The sequence below is a fragment of the Denticeps clupeoides genome, chromosome 1, assembly GCF_900700375.1.
Source record: "Denticeps clupeoides chromosome 1, fDenClu1.1, whole genome shotgun sequence".
NCBI lineage: Eukaryota > Metazoa > Chordata > Actinopteri > Clupeiformes > Denticipitidae > Denticeps > Denticeps clupeoides.
This window is the reverse complement of record NC_041707.1, coordinates 41,930,284-41,937,098: the sequence shown is the minus strand read 5'-3', so window position 1 is coordinate 41,937,098 and position 6,815 is coordinate 41,930,284. Positions and strand designations below refer to the sequence as shown.

At 40.6% G+C, this 6,815-nt stretch overlaps 1 pseudogene; it reads left to right on the top strand.

The window, feature by feature from the left end:
- Positions 1-6,185: 6,185 nt before the first annotated feature.
- Positions 6,186-6,315, top strand: LOC114802798 (uncharacterized; annotated as a pseudogene).
- The last annotated feature ends 500 nt before the right edge of the window (positions 6,316-6,815 follow it).

Below are 6,815 nucleotides of genomic sequence, written 5' to 3'. Positions count from 1 at the left end.
AAATGAATAAAAGAACGTAAATGTAATAATTGAACCAGAATCCTGTCAGATTGTGTAGAAGAACGTGGTTGTAAGCTGTGCTGTTGTACCTGATGTCCTTGTCCAGGCTGGATAATGATGATTTCGTGTCCATTATGCTCCACCACTGAGCACAGGGCACAGACGGGTTTGTGGTCGGTGTTGCAGTAAAACTCCAGCTGTCGGTGGTGCTGCTGACAGAGTCTCTGCTCCACGTCTCCGGTCACCTCCACCAGTCGGTGTCTCTGCAGTGCAGGAGACGTGGAGGGGACAGTAGGAGGCACAGCAGGGAATAAGTCCAGGTACGGAGAAGAGGCTGGGACAACAAACCAGAAATCCCATTACTGCACTAAAATAACGATGTAGCACCGAAAATAAAGCCTCAAAACTCCAAATCATTTATAATAAAAGATTATTGATGTTAATGATCCAGACTACCCAGACTGTGTGCTGACGGGATCTTCTGGCTCTTCGCTCCACTCGGACACAGTGGTGGGTGAACGTGGCCTCACCAGCTGAACCCTGGAGAGAAGAGGCGAGTGTGTAACCTGGGTGTGTGTCTGCTTCTCAGTCTGCATGGCAGTACGGTTTGTGTTGAGGATCAAATACTCGGGGATATTAGCAGAGTCCACACTGAAGTTAACAGGTGTCCCCATAGAAGCAGTACTCCTCATGGACAGAACGCTGGGAACAGGAGACTCTGGTCTCACATGTTGGACGCTGTCAGTAAAACACGCGGTTGGTACATTTCAAACGTTCTTACTAATTTATGTAGAAAATAAATGTCTACTTTTGCATATTAAAAATTCAGGGACCGAAGTTTAGTCGGACTCACCATTCATCTCCAGGATCTTTAGATCGTCCTGCACACGTCTCTTCCTGGACATCCTGGTCGTTCACAGGGTCACTCATTGTAGAGAAATGTCCTGCGTACTATGAATAAAGTGTGTCGGTTTCCTGGCACCACGCGACAACATTATTACTTTATTACACCACAAGTCAACATTGGACTTCATTTAACCATGTTGCCATGTGGCCGTTTTATTATTATTTTCATTGTGATTTACAAGAATTTGTGTTTGAGTTTGTGAGTATAGTGTGTGTGTGTGTGTTTACAGCTCTTCACAAAGTTCAAAGTTCGATGTAAAAAAGCGACTGCAAGAAAAGAAGCTACAACACGACAAGCCACACCCTCAGCTCAGGTTCAAGTCCAAGTTCAGGTTGAGCTTTATTGTCGTTTCAGCTAATAATAATAATAATAATAAAGTGAAGTGATTGTCATTGTGATACACCGCAGCACAGCACACGGTGCACACAGTGAAATGTGTCCTCTGCATTTAACCATCACCCTGAGTGAGCAGTGGGCGGCCATGACAGGCGCCCGGGGAGCAGCATGTGGGGACGGTGCTTTGCTCAGTGGCACCTCAGTGGCACCTTGGCAGCGAACCTTCCTTAACCGCTAGGCCACCACTGCCCCATAAAATCTAACATGCTACATGCACGTTAGACGGTACAGACTCCACATGCGTCTCTTTCAGGTCACCTTTCCGGTCTGAAGGTGACGAACATCTGCAACACCTCCCTATAACGCCTCCTCGCCGTTAGACTCGGCCAGTGAGAACGTGGAACTGGGTGAGCGTTTTACTACATTGTAAAATCTACATTATCAGTGTTTAAAACAAAATATGCCATTTAAACTTTTATATATATTCTGATTAATACGTTAATTAGTTCAACTGCTTGGATTTACTGGCTTCACACCCACAAACATGAAATGATACAGCAGAAGTCATGAAATGACATTACTGTGATGGCCCTGTGATCATTTCTCATAGACACTTGGAAATAGGTTTTCTTTTTTATTTCCTTCCGTTCTTGTTTTGAACTGGTCTGAACACACAGGGACCCCAGAAACGTTTTTTTGAGGTATAAATGATTATGCATGAGTTTGCTGAGAAATGATCGTTGGAGGAATTATTGTTTCATTTTTCGTGAACTACAATAATTTGCAAGCAGAAGGGGCCCTTTTTGATAAAAATTGTTTACTTACAATTTAAATATAATTGGGAGAAATATTCTGGGCTCCATCTTCAGCCTGGGCTTCCATTTTCCTTCCATGACTTTATCGTTGCAAGAAGTAGGGCAAGACAAACAAAGGCAATAAATGAGACCAAGAGACCTGTGACTCAGTTCCTCATCCATGGTTATGTTGTCTCCAGAAGACCTACACCATTTGTATGGGCTGTTGATCATCCAGCGGCCGTTTCACTTGGTCATGTGTAGTATTGTCCATCTGATTAAAACAGTGTCACCCAGACCAGAGGACCGGTGTCCACAGACAAAAAAGAACACATCTTCTTCAGACGACCCACGACTACAGCAGCATCTTTCTTGCTGTTCTTGTACTCGTGTATGTTTACAAGAAGCATTAAAAAGAAGAGCAAAAGAGCTGGGCATATCAGTGAGTGAACTGTTCAGGTGTCCATGCAGAAGTGTGAAGAACTCGCTGATCTTGAGCTTAATCTTGAGCGAGAAGTGAGAAGACCTCGCTGATCTTGAGCTCAACCTTGAGCGAGAAATGAGAAGCACTCGCTGATCTAGAGCTCATTTTCAGCAAGAAGGGAGTAGAACTCGCTGATCTTGAGCTTCATCTTAAGCTTAATCTTGAGCGAGAAGTGAGAAGAACTTTCTGATCTTGAGCTTAATCTTGAACGAGAAGGGAGAAGAACTCACTGATCTTGAGCTTAATCTTGAGCAAGAAGTAAGAATAACCCACTGATCTTGAGCGAGAAGAACTCACTGATATTGAGCTCAATTTTGAGAAAGAGATGAGAAGAACTCACTGATATTGAGCTCAACCTTGAGCAACAAGTGAGAAGACCTCGCTGATCTTGAGCGAGAAGGGAGAAGACCTCGCTGATCTTGAGCTTAATCTTGAGCGAGAAGTGAGAAGAACTCACTGATCTTGAGCTCAACCTTGAGCAACAAGTGAGAAGACCTCGCTGATCTTGAGCGAGAAGGGAGAAGACCTCGCTGATCTTGAACTTAATCTTGAGCGAGAAGTGAGAAGAACTCACTGATCTTGAGCAAGAATCAAGAATAACCCGCTGATCTTGAGCGAGAAGAACTCACTGATCTTGAGCTCAATTTTGAGCGAGAAGTGAGAAGAACTCTCTGATCTTGATCCAATGAACAGGATTCCATCAAGAAATAGCCATAAAAGAAACAACTATGAATCTATTTAAATCAATTGTTTACATTAATTTACTTAATGGTGAAAAAGTCAATTCCTACTAACAACAGCTAAGCAATTCCTGAATTCAAAGATGTTCCCAATAAATCGTTCTGGACAGGTAAGCGCTGGAGGCGGATTTAATTCCGAGTCAGAAGATATATATGCATATCTTTCCATGCACTGGTATTTATTATGGGGCTTGCCATGATTATCGCCTCAATTGTCATGTGATGAACGTGTCAAACTGTAAGGTCCTAGATCTAGATAATAACAGAAGTCCGAGTAGCTTCCAAAATTAAAGAAGTAAAAAAAAGAATCAGCAACAGTTGGTTCAGCTTCTTGAGATCCACAAGAGGAACAAGAACTTGAAGATACGGTTTTAATGTAAAAAGATAATTACCAGAACAAAATTAACGGGGACAAACCCATAAAAAAATTGAGAGAGAGATTGCGTGAGAACTTCTCTATTGTTAATGTGAGTTTTCGAGATATACTCACAAAAATATTCAAACCTGTGAAACATTACAGCATTCCATGTAATTTCTCCTTATATTTTCTTTTTCATCATTAGTACATTGAAATCAGCTAAATAATGTTTAAATGAATCAAGTATACATTTCTACAAAAACTCTATTAATTATATTTAAGCTGTGTTAAGGTAAACTTTTACATGAACATAACTTTCCAGCTTGATGCCCCGTCTCGAAGATCGATCTCCCGGGGTTTTGGATGACTTGGAGAAAAGGGGAGCGGGAGGGCGGTTGGTTTTGCATGTTGAGTTCTGTCCGGTGTGTGGTATATGTGAGCAACATGGGGATCCTGGTGAGCCCTGCTCCTTTCTTGCAGCATCGCGGTGAGAAGAACTGGAAATGGCTTTATCCTGGTAGTCTAATAAACAACTCTCTTGATTCTATCGTTTTTGGCGTGTTGGTGTTTATGAGGTTCCTCGAACAGAGAGTCCCGGTCACACCTATATGTTGATCTTAATTAAAGAGAAAAGTTGACTAATCTCAGTCCGACCTTCTCCCAATGGATGGTTCCAAGCAGGTAGTCCATGCCTTGTAAAGTTCTAAAAGCAGGTAGTCCAAGCAGGTAGTCCATGCCTTGTAAAGTTCTAAAAGCAGGTAGTCCAAGCAGGTAGTCCATGCCTTGTAAAGTTCTAAAAGAAATTACATTTCTTTAAGGTTGACAAGAAATTAACTGAAGTTATTTATATTATCGCAGTTCCTTTTTTACCCACCACACAAAATTAAATTTCTTAATATGAATAATATCATTTCAAAGTGCTAAGTTCAAAAGTAAGTCTCAATCTAACAAAGCATTTTGGACTGGTCTAAAAGGTTAATTGATAAAGTGAAACAGTAATTCAAAATAACAAAAATTGTATAATTAAGAAAATAATACTAAATATTATAAATAAATGTGTGGATGAAAGTACCTTAAATAAAAATGCCTCCGCCACTGGTTTTAATTGTTCCAATTGCGATATTATTCACTATCTTATTAATAAAAAATTCCCCATTAGTGTTTTTCATTCACAGTACTCTGTGGTTATTAGTACAATAAACGCTAAATCAACAAACATCAAATCTGAAAAATAACTTAGTATTCATTTATTTTTAGAAATTAAGATTTCATCAAATTATTACAAAACAGGTATTAGTAGATAACTTTTAGACAATGGTAATTCAACCTAGCTTGATCTGGTTGTAGAAAATGTAATTAAGATTTAAAAAATTTTATAAGAAATGTACGGTCGTGGTTAACAGTCTGTCCCGCAAACGTAACTCCACACCTGTAATTAATGGCCGCTAACCAATTGGTAACCCTTCGTATAAATCGGCATGAGGAAGATTTCGCTGCGCTCTCCTGAACTCTGCACACTTGATCGTGTGTTGATGTTGTGGAGATGCTCTTCGAACCAGGTGGATGTCCGAACACGCCGTCTTGGGTTACCTGTTACTGGTGTGCTATGCAAGATTTTGTATAGATTGATGGTAAGTAACAAAAACAGGGTCAGTATTGATGATACCATAACCAACACTTTTTATTATTTGAGCAGATACAGGAAATCAGGGTCCACCAGAATTTTTATACCATCTGGTCTTGCAACATGGGGCAACCATGGATCCTTTGGACCAAATAAGGTGGACCCAGCTTCCTGTGGTCTGCCTAACGGTGTCCCAGTTAATTTATTCCGAAGGGTCCATGGTGGCCTCATGCGGACAAGACCAGATGTGGAGCAAAAGTGGCCCTGATTTACATCATGTTGGTCCGAGTGTTTTTCATTACTGTAGGGGTAACTACAGTAATGAAAAACACTCGGACCAACATGGATATCACTGGCTTTTCTCTCTTTATATTTATATTTATTATATTAATAAAGAGAGAAAAGCCAGTGAGGTCCATGTTGGTCCGAGTGTTTTTCACTTTTTTTCCCACACTTACAGTGTGAAAATCACGCTCACTGGCAAATCCAGTGAACCTTTGGACCTGAACTGGTTGTTACCCATAATTATCCTTAATTTTAACATTGAGGATCATAAAAATACTTCTCACCCAAGTGTACAGACCCATCATTACATACAAGAGCATCATAAATATAATGAATAAGTGGGGAAGGGCTTTGGTCAGTAAACTGCACATTGCCAGGATAGTCAATAGCAGCAGTGAGATATGAGATGACGGTGGTACCTGCCTTCCTCAAAACAACCAAGATCATCCCAGTGCCAGAGAAGTCAACTGTGTCCCGCCGTGTCACCGTGTGGTGTGGCTGTGCATCACAATGACAATCACTTCACTTACACTGGAGCCAAGGCAACAACCTGACTGTCAATGACTGTCCCCACCGCACTGCACAATGATGGTTCTACTGTTGAGAAGTTCCTGGACGTGCACATGACAGACGAACTCTCCTGGAACCTCAACGCCGCCCACTTCTCGGACTTTTGGCTAAGATCAAGGTTAGTATTTGATCTTATCAGTTTACCATTCGATACGTACCCCACACGGGGAATAACGTATTAAGTCGATTTTTAGAAGAGGGAATCGGCAAAATGTAAAAGATTGGACCAACATGGACATCAACTGGCAAATCGAGTGGACTTTTGGATCTGAACTATTAATACTGCCTAATTATCCTTAATAAGAGGGTCAACGGGACTTGTTTCAGATACAATTGCTCAACCTTTATATCAGAAACCTTGATTTAGAACTGACTTCCCCACATTTGATTCTTATTGGCTCGAAAGTGAACTTCAATAAGTTATTAAAGAATCCACAAGAAGTGTTTAAATTTCACAAACAGAACAAACCTCCAACACATAACTTTTATCTTAAAAGTGAAAAGCCGTTGATGTCTTTTTCATGACTGTGAGTAAGTCAGGTTATACAGACTTTACACTGAATAGAGTCTACGGTGGCTGCCACAGGAGACATCGGGACAAGGATTTGACTTGACAGCTGGACAAGAGAAATATTTACATTTCGTTGAATTAATGAATTATTTTTTCAATAAGTTATAGCACGCAAATTTTTATTCACAATACACTTTTATTATTGA